This window comes from Elephantulus edwardii, unplaced genomic scaffold (genome assembly GCF_000299155.1).
Source record: "Elephantulus edwardii isolate Elephantulus edwardi_28Jun2011 unplaced genomic scaffold, EleEdw1.0 scaffold00015, whole genome shotgun sequence".
NCBI classification, from domain to species: Eukaryota; Metazoa; Chordata; class Mammalia; order Macroscelidea; family Macroscelididae; genus Elephantulus; species Elephantulus edwardii.
The window spans coordinates 20,430,004-20,440,806 of NW_006399765.1; positions in this window are offsets into that span (position 1 = coordinate 20,430,004).

The window sequence follows — 10,803 nt, forward strand, 5'->3', positions numbered from 1 at the left end:
TAAAAATGCACAAAAGGCCCATGGTTCGAATCCACATGCTGCTCTTCCATAAGAAGATGAGTAATCTCTTCCTAATCTCTCCCTTTGAGATTAACTGCCTCTGAAGACAGGCTGGAGGCTCAGCTATGAGTCAGTTCTGATTCAAAGGTACACAACTATTCGGCAATAACATATCAGATAAGGGACTTATATCCAGAATTTATGAAATACTTGAGCACAACAACAAGATAAAGGTAAATAATCCAATAGAAAAATGGGCACAGGATATGAACAGGCACTTCACCGAAGACGACATTCAGATGGCTAACAAACACATGAAGAAATGCTCAAAATCCCTAGCCCTAAGAGAGATGCAAATTAAAAAAACTATGAGATATCATCTCACCCCAGTCAAAATAGCAAAATTTAACAGAACAGCAAGCAACAAATGCTGGCGAGGCTGTGGAGAAACTGGAACCCTGATTCACTGTTGGTGGGAGTGTAAAATGGTGCAACCCCTGTGGAAAGCAGTATGGCGCTTTCTCAAAAAGTTGCAAATAGAGATACCATTTGACCCAGCAATTCCACTACTGGGAATATACCCTGAAGAGACCATAGCTGACATCCAAGCAGATATATGCACTCCCATGTTTATTGCAGCTTTGTTCACAATAGCAAGGAGTTGGAAACAACCTAAGTGCCCATCAACAAACGAATGGCTAGAGAAGCTGTGGTATATTCGCACAATGGAATACTATGCTGCATTAAAAAACAAGGAACTCATGCAATATTATTCAAAATGGTTGACTCTGGAGAACATTATGCTGAGTGAAATATTCCAGTCACAAAAGGATAAATATTACATGATGCCACTGTTGTAGAATGGGACTAACCTCAGGGTTGGGGAGAGATTGAATAAGATGTGTTCAATAATGTATACTGCACTGAAACAGAGGAGGGAGAAAACTGTGTAAAAGAGATATGTGACTAGGTATTTCTGTCATCACAGGAGTCTAGAGCGAGGGCTACACGGTGGAGGGGACCTGGGGGAGGGTTTGTAAAACAATGAAAGAATCTTTTCTTTTACTTTTCCATAATTTTTGACTCATGTACTTATAACTTTTTAATTAAATTTGTGTCTTCTAGGTTGCAACCCCCCCATGATACATCTTCAGGGAAATGAACATGTACAGCTAAGCACAATTAATAACAGTGCATCTAAATTCCAAAATCAATCTCCATAATAGTCTATGTGTTTCCTACTGCCAAAGGGGCCCTTTAGAGTAGTGAGAGAAGATCTTCACCCTGAAACCCACAGCGTCCCTTTTCAGCAGGAAGTAGCTAAGAGAATACGCCATCCCCTTTTCCTTATGAATCAGGGTGAAGTCTCTCTCAGGGAGGAGTGATAGGGAATGGCAAAGAACACACCAACAAAGGAGATTAATCAGAACTGACTTTGACAAGCATGGCAATAGGACAATTAAAACAGACATTCGGATGGCGGGGAAGAAGAACAAACTGGGGAGGAGGGTAGAGAGAATGATGCAGCAATGAAGGAATGAAAACCCAAAATCCCTGTAAATGTTCATTAAAACTAATAAAATTTAATAAAAGAAAAAAAAAGGTACACAACTAGGAGTCATAATCCGGGAGCTCTGATGGCTTCTTGTTTTTGTTATGTGCCCTTGCATCAAGTATGATTTATAGCGACCCTATGAATAACAGATTTAACACCACCCTCATGATCTGGCACACTGGTGGCTTAGTGGTAAGGAATTGCACTGCCAATAAAAAGGTGCACAGTTTGAATCCACCAGCTACTCAGCAGGAAACATATGGGCAATCTCCTCTCACTCAGTTTACTGCCTCTGAAAACCCACGGCAGGGCCACCACAATGACTCACTGACCTATAACAACAATTATAATAAAAATAGCAACATGTAATAGTGTAGCAAAATGAGAGACTATACATGAGTGTTTATGTCTATGGGTATACAGTACTCTAAACAAAATATTCAAGAAACTGTCTTTAAAGAAGTGTAGATTGAGGAAAAATGAAAAAAGTTACAGTTAAAGGTTACTACTTACTCTGGTTCGGCAAATGCCTTGTGTGCTGGACCAGACATTTGTGAGCTAACATGATGATCATTTGTCCTCACTTTGAAATGATTGGACCAATTTGCAAAAAATTCTTCCTCACAATCAACTTCACTTACTGTGCATGCAGCTTTTAAATCATTTAAAATGCTCCAGGCCTCTTCTTGCGTGAAGGCAGCATTAATAGGTACACCATGCTGATTCGGAACATGTAACCAAATTATCAATGGCTTTTCCATTTGATTCCTTAAACAACTGCCTTGCTTAGTAATAGCGGTAACTCTCTTTGGAGCAGAGCCTTGCACATACTCCATTATTCTCACCGTATCTTTTGACCGACTACAGCCTAGAACCGTCCCCAAGACCCATGGAATTTCATCAATTTCCGCTGGAAATTAGCACTTCGTCATCAATCATGATTGTTTCCCTTTCGGGGGTTGCATCTACAGCAACTTGGTCAGTCAGTCCAGTCAGTCCGAAGCATTGGAGGCATGGTTACAAGAGTAAATAAAATACAAGAAATTTCACACAATACAAAGTTAAGACAGAGCAGTGTTTGTTACCTGCCACGTGACATGATGCAAAGGCAGAAGTCTTCCAGGTCCACAAGACGCATGCGCATTGCTTTCATTACGTCACCAGATCCTTTTATCCCAATCACAGGATCCTGCCTGCCTTCCTCATTGCAAACCTTTGTATCCAATTAGGGTTTTTCCATACAATAGACTTTATTGAATTAAGGAAAAACCAATACGCTTTGCAAATTTTCTCTCAATTAAAATAAAGAGGTAAAGATGTATAGTTTCCAAAAACCGGATGGCTGGCATTGGAACTAATTTAACAGCAGTGAGCGAATGAATGGAATGAAATCACCACCTGCCCACACAGCTTCCATGGCTATTGTGTTTACAGAAACATCTTAACCCTGGCAGAGTGGCTGGTGGGTTAGAACCACCAAGCTTTCAGGTCTAAATCGGCTGCATCACCTAAGCTCCTCCCTTCTAAGTTATTTTATAGAGAGCTCTGTGGCTTGGTGGCATGAAACTGCGCTACAATCCCAGAGGCACTCGGTTTGAATTCATGAGACGCTCCGCTGTGCCAGTTAGATCGGATTCTGAGGTACACAACAAGAAGGGAAAAAAAAGACACCCCCCCCCAAAAAAAAGTTCTTATGTGCTGACTGACGACCTAGAGTTGACCTTCCAGCAGATTTTCAAAGGCAGGAAATTGCAATGGAGGAGATTGATCATCTTTCTCCTGTGGAGTGGTTGGTGGATTAGAACCTTTGGTTTCTCAGAGACAATCAAATTGGCTCAAGATAGAGCAGGGTTCAGAGGGTCCCCATGAGTCACAAGCAACAACACAGCACATAACAACCACCAGCTTAACTGTCTGAGCTCCCTTCCTTCTTCAGAGTTGCCTCTAAAGGAGGATTCTTAACCTAGGCATTTACTGTCTCGGACAACATTCTTTTGTGATCGCTATCATTTTCATGGGTTGATTTTCATAAATAGATCACTAGCAAGAGAGCTCTGGTGGCCTAGTGGCAAGAAGCTGCACTGCAATCCTGAAGGTTCAAATCCACCACATGCTCGCTGGAGAAGGAGGGGGGCAAGCTCCTCCTAGGTCAGTCAGATCAGACTCGATGGTACACACAGGAAAGAAAGAAGAAGGGAAAAAACAAAACAAAACAAAAAACAATGAAATAGGGGACCTCTGGTGGCCTAGTGGCAAGAAGCTGCACTGCAATCCCAGAGGTGCATGGTTTGAATCCACCAGATGCTCTGCTGGAGAAAGAGGGGCAATCTCCTCCTGGAGTACCAGTCAGATCTGATTTGATGGTACATGTACAAAAAAAAAATAAAATAAAATTTTTAAAAAATGAAATAGATCACTAGAATGTTTCTTCCTAGTTTATCTTTGTCTCGAAGATCAGCTCCACTTATAGTAGCCCTGCTGGCGTTTGAAACACATCCGGTAACATATCCATTTTCGCTGAGTTAATCCTAACTGAGCAAACCTATACTATAGGACAGAACAGGACAGTCTTTCGAATGCTTTAGAATTGGGCTGCCTCCTTTTGTGACCAGCCTTGGGTTTAGCAGCCTAGCTGAACCATTTAAACCCTGCACCACGGAAGCTACTCTCAAGTATCCCCAAACCCAAACCCCACTAACAATGAGTGGATTTCAATTCATAATGACATTCCAAGCCTATACATCATTGCATGGGGGAAACTGCCCATCCTTCTGCCAAAAGCAGCTGCTGGTGGATCCAAAGCAGTCACCTTTTACAGTTAGTGCACAACATTCACACACCATGCCACCAGGGGTCCAGGATCACAGCAATGAGCAAACTGCCACAGTGCAACAAAGATGGCTGCTGCAACATGCATCCAAACATTTTGCCACAGAATCATAGGAACCTTATAGGACCAAGTAGATGTGCGTACAGGATTTCCAAGGATGTTCTCTTTACAGGGAGCTCTGGTGGCCCAGTGGCAAGAAGCTGCACTGAAATTCCAAATGCAGGTGGTTCGAATCCACCAGCTGCTCTGTGGGAAAAAGATGGGCAACCTCCTTCCGTGTGATTAACTGTCTCTGTAAGCCCGCCAGAGGGTCAACTATGGGTCGGTTCCAACTCAATGGCACACAACAGTCTTTATAGAAGCAGACTGCCTTAATTGTCTCCTGTGGGATGGCTACTGGGCTTGAACTGGCAACCTCGCAGCTCACCATTGAGAGCATTAACAATGATTCCACCAAGACCCCTTTTTGGAACCTGTGTTAGTGTCCAGTACAGTAGCCTCCCTATCTGCCTATCCAGCTGCAGAGACCTCCTCCTAGCTGAGCCTTCTGCTTCTCCCCCTACGAATGCTGTGTACACAGTCACAGCTCCTTCTCCACAGGCAGCGGTCTCCCAACACCTAGTCATAACTAGCTCCCATCTCATTCAGTAAAAGTTTGAATCCTTTCTGCAGAGGAAGCACACAAGGTACCTTAGGGATCCCTTATAGAATCTGCCCCTTTCTCCTAAAGCCCTAATGCACCTCCTTCTGCCTGCAGCTCCCTCCATCTGTTCCAACCACTGATCTGTTCTCTTTCCTTCCTCTGGGGGCATTCACACTTGGCTTCACACATCCTTCAACAGAGAAGATCTACCCACTTCCCCAGAATCACCACACACGCCATCTCCCTCCTCCAGGCCTTAGCATTATTTGTCCTTCTGCCTCTCACCGCCCTCTGAAAAGAGGTTCTCTCCACATTCAACGCCTGCACCTACCTCCCCACCCCACACTTAATCTCTGATGCCTTCCCCTATCTAAACCAGGGCAGCTCTTGTACTTTTAACCTGTTTCCTTTCCTCCCCACATCAAGAGGCAGAGCTGTGCAGTGGTTAAGTGTGTGGCTGCTGGCACCAGAATGCCTGGGTTTGAATCCCAGCTGCCCTACATGTCAGCTGGTAGCTTAATGCTCTGTACCTTGATTTCCTTGTCTGTGCAGTAATGGTGCTCTGGTGACCTAGTGGTAAGAAGCTAAACTGTAACTTCAAAGGCACAAAGTTCAAATCCCTTGGGAGAAGGATGGGCAATCTCCTTCTGTGACATTTACTGCCTCAGCTATGGTTTGATTCCAACTCAAGGGCACACAACAGCAACAGAAACATCTGGCAGGTTAGTCCTGTAACATACGTGTCCACCCAGCACCCATCACAGTCAAGATGCTGTTACTACTTCTCTCTTGACCTGTAAAGTTAGGGCTTTTCTATCTTTAAAAAGGTGACGTTTAATTCCTTAACATCAATCCACTGCATAATAATATTATTTGGATATTTTTTCTATGTTTTAAAAAGTGAAGTGCAAGTTGTTGGAAAAATAAAAAAATTCTCTATAAGATTAAAAAAAGGGTGATGTTTAAAATAAATAAATAATAAATGGGTTGGGGTTTTTCCCTGGATGCTCCCAATGCCGTTTCTTTCTTTCACATCAAATTTTCCAAAGGCAGGCAATAATAAATACAAATAGCTATGGCATCGGTGTCAGTTTAAAGACTAAGGTGCACCTGATCTAAGCACTAGCTTTTCAAGTACTTCCTACGCGTCTAAAAGTTGGAAAATGGCTAAGGATGTCCAAAGAAGAATAGATGCCTCTGAGCTGTAGTGTTGGAGAAGAGTACTAAATAGCCTACAGGCAGCCAACGTCAGAAACAAGCCTATCTCAGAGGAAATGAAACCAGGTGTTCCTGAGAGGCAAAGACAGTGAACTTCATCTCACATACTCTGGGCATGATGTCAGTAAGGGCCAGTCCTTGGAAAAGACAGCATACTAGGAGAGGTCAGAGAAAGAAAGGGAGACCCTTACCCAGACAGATTGACAGTGACTATAACAATGAGTTCGAGTGAATCAGAGATTGAGGGTGCTAGGGATAGGGGTGGGTTCAGATCTGCTCATAATAGAGTCACTATGAGTCAAAGTCAACCCGATGGCACACAACAACAATAGCTATGGCACAGTGGTTGCCACAGTGGACTTAAAGTCAGTGGGGTATGTGAGGATGACAAAAGCTTGGGCAGAGTTTCCATCTGCAATACACAGATAGGGTCACAGGGAACCAGAGACAACTTGATGGCACCTAACTAGTAAAACAGCAATGCAACTGCAACATTGAACGTTGTAATAACAGTGGTGCTATGGATTAAGCATCAGGTATAGCTAATGGGGAGATCTGCTTGGAAACCCCACGGACTTGGAAACTCCACTCTGTCCTAAGAGGTGACAAACAAACAGTGGCATTTACCCCCTATCAGGTTCTGTTCTAAGAAATTTACACAAATTAATCCACTTCACTTTACAAAGTGGCCACTGTTATAATCATCAACACACTTTACAGATGAGGAAACTGAGATTGTAGTTGTTGTTGGAACCAGTCCATAGCTGACCCTCTGGCCGGGTTATCAGGGGAAAGAAATCACATGGGAGGAGATTGCCCATTTTTCTCTGTGTAGGGAGCAACTGGTAGATTTGAACCACATACCTTTGTGTTGGCAGCGTATTGGCAGGGCAGCAGGGACTACTAACGACCATATTCGAGTAGGGAATGCTTCTTCCAAAGATTCTTCTGCTTCCCACCCACACAATCATATCCCTTTCAATGAAATTAGTACACTGTTTACTCAGTCACACCGCGCCATTAGTAAATAAACATAGCCCAAAGCACAACATGGCCAAAGGCAAAGGAAACGCTGAAGTTGAACTAGTTTAAAACACAATGCTGGTAAATATTATATACACAAACCTGCAACAGCAACAGCAAACAGCATCTACAAGTAGACACATAAGTGTTCTAGATTGAATTATGAACCCCAGGATGTGTTGTAAAACTTAACTTCTAAACCTGGGGTGACAATCTCATTGGAGAATGAGTTTACTGATGATATGTCTTGAGTCAACTTCTTAGCAGGAATAAAAGCAGGTTTGGTCAACAGAGATGGGGAAAGGTTGATGCCAAGCCACATCAAAATCTCCAAGGAACCAGGAAACAAGCTGAAGAGACAAGGCAGTCCCCCAGAGAGCCAGGTCTCGAACACTGTGAGAAAATAAAAGTGTTTGTTAAATGTTTCAACTTGGGGCATTTCTGTATAACACCACCAGATAACTAAGACAACAGGTAGACCTTCAAGCAGAACAGATACGGGAAGGTTGAATGAGAGCACACTCACAAGTATATATGTGTATATTTATCAGAGGATGTTTCTACACATGTATTTGTATATGCTGTAAATATAGCTGAGGATATTGTAGAACATTGATGAATGACAACAACTGATTGCCTTAGAGTCAGAATCAACTCAGAACTGACTGTCCAGCAAGTTTTCAGGGCTGTAAATCACACAGGAGGAACTGCGTCAATGGAGAAGTTAGTGAGGGGATTTGAACTGCCCACTCCTAACTGACTAGGTCAGAAGAGTTCCCAATATTGTAGAGCATGCAGGGGGAAAAGTTCTGAAAATTCCTTGTTGTTGTTGTTGTTGTTGTTGATTGCCTTCAAGTCGAGCATGACTCATAGCGACCCTAAGAACAAAAGGCCTGAAGCCCCTCTACAGCTATGACATTTATCAAAATTCAGAGAATTTCCGGAGGCATGTTGTTTAGGAAGTGGATGCTAAACCTGTCATAGAATGTTATTGTTGTTATGTGCCATTGAGTCACCTGTGTATAGTGACCCTGTGTACAGCAGCTCTGAACCCTTCCCTGTCCCGAGTCAGTCTCACTCATTCCAACACACCAACTCCCCTTGCCCCAGTTACTGTATCAATCCACCTAATCAGGGTCTTCCTCTCCGGTGCCGTCCATCCACCCTTCTGAACATGATGTCCTTCTCCAAGGACCAATCTCTCCTGGCCACATGTCCAAAGTAAGTGAGGCAGAGCTTCCAAATCCTAGCCTCCAAGGAGAGACTCGGTTTTACTCTCTCCAAGACAGACCTATTTGTTTTCTTGGCAGTAGATGGTATATTCAAGACTCTTCTCCAGCACCGTAACTCAAAGGCATCTATTCTTCTGTCATTCTTAGTCATTGCCCAACTCTCTGAAGCATAACAAGTATCATTGCCCAACTCTCTGAAGCATAACAAGTAATTGAGAAGACCATGGCCTGGATTAGGTGCACCTTTGTGTCTAGACTGACATCGTTGCTCTTCAGCACTCTGGAGAGGTCCATGATAACAGATTTTCCCAAAGCAATTCGTCTTTTGATTTCCTGACTGCTGGTGTTAAGACTGTTGATTATGGATCCAAGCAAGCTGTAACTGCTAACAACCTCAATCTCTTCTCCATCTATTACGGTGCTCCCAGTTGGCCCAGTGGTTAGAATCTATGCCTTCTTCATGTTGAGCTTCAGTTCATATTGAAGACTACAGTCCTTGACCTTTTGCAGCAAGTAAATCTCTTACCATAAACAAATACGCCCAGGGAATGATTCACTGGGCTTGGGGAGTTAAAGCACTTACTGTACATAATCAAAGACTCAGCCTTCTGTACGGATTACATCTCAACATCAGGAAACAAAATCCTCACAACTGGACCAAAGGCAACATCATGACAAATAGAGAAAAGATTCAAGTTGTCAATGATTTCATTTTACTGGCTCCATAATCAACATTCATGGAAGCTGTAGCCAAGATAGTGGTTCTGACTCTCGTACTCAACAAGAACGAGCATAAAACAAATAATTACCACAGATTTTCAATATCTGATAACAATGAGGGCACTCTGGTAGTCTACTGGGTGGGGAATTGCACAGCCAACCCAAAGGCACAAGTTCAAATCCATCAGAGGTTCTGAGGGAAAAAACGGCCAATCTCCTCCTGGGTGATTTACAGCCTCTGAAAATCTTCTGGGGGAGAGAGTCAGATATGAGTCAGTTCTGATTCATTGGCAATGAGTTTGTGTGCAAGCGCTTACATCATTAATGAGAACACTGATGGCACAGTGTGTAATGTTAGGGTACTAACTAAAAGGTCAGTGGTTTGAATCTGCCTGATGGTCCCTGGGAGAAAAATGGTAGTCTCCACTGGTAAAGGCCCCTCTGGAGGGTCACCATGTGTCACACTCAGTTCATTGGCAATAGGTGGGGTTTTTATTATTATTTATGAAGAGGACCCATAAGATACTCTGATGGATTCAAGAGAAGAATTGAAGAGACTTCTCTGCTGAAGATTACGGAATGATTTTACAAATAGATGCCCAAACTTCTGTCTATCCCTCAAGCAGTAATGAAAGCATTCTGAGCGACTGACTTTACTTATCTATTGCACTAGAATCATTTGCAGTATTATTATTTCCCTACACTTTATAGAGTTGTAAGAAAGCTCAAACACAATAGAAGGTGCAGAGACAAACATGAGTTACTCAGGATACTGACCAACCCTTTTCTGTTCATTTAACGTTGTTGTTGTGGTTGTTGTGTGCTGTCAAATTGGAACCTACTCTCTGCTGACCCCTGAGCAGGTTTTCAGAGGCTGTAAATCACAGGGGAGGAGGCTCTTTGGAAGCAGGAGTGGCATCCACTTCCTAAACAACCTGCCTCCGGAAACTCTATGAATTTTGATAAAGGTTGACAATTGTAGAGGGGCTTCAGGCCTTTTGTTCATAGGGTCGCTATGAGTCGTGCTCGACTCGAAGGCAGTCAACAACAACCTATAGTTCTCCCAAGAGGCAGAGCAGAGCAGCTGGTGGGTTCAAACTGCATCCCTTTGGGTTGGCAGCACACTTTCTTACCACTAAGCCACAGCCTCACATACTTTGGACGTGTTGCTAGGAGGGGCTTATTCCTTGGAGAGGACGGAAAGGTAGAGGGTCGATGAAGGAGAAGATGACCCTCCACCAGGTGGATTGACACGGTGACTGCTGCAATGGGCTCTTGTGAGTCAGGAAGTGTGAAGATGACATAGAACAGGATTCAGATCTGTTGTTCATAGGGTTGCTCTGAGTCCTACTCCACTCGACAGCACCTAAGAGCAGCAACGAGCCACTAGAACTCGCTATTTATACTAGTAGGTTGTTGTTGTTGTTGTTATGTGCTGTCGAGTCGCTTGCGACTCATAGCGACCCTATGTACAACAGCCCTAAACTCCGCTCTGTCCTGTGCCAATTGCACTGTCTCTGACACTCCCATCCCAATTATTGCAGTCACTGAATCAATCCACCTCATAGAGGGCCTTCCTCTC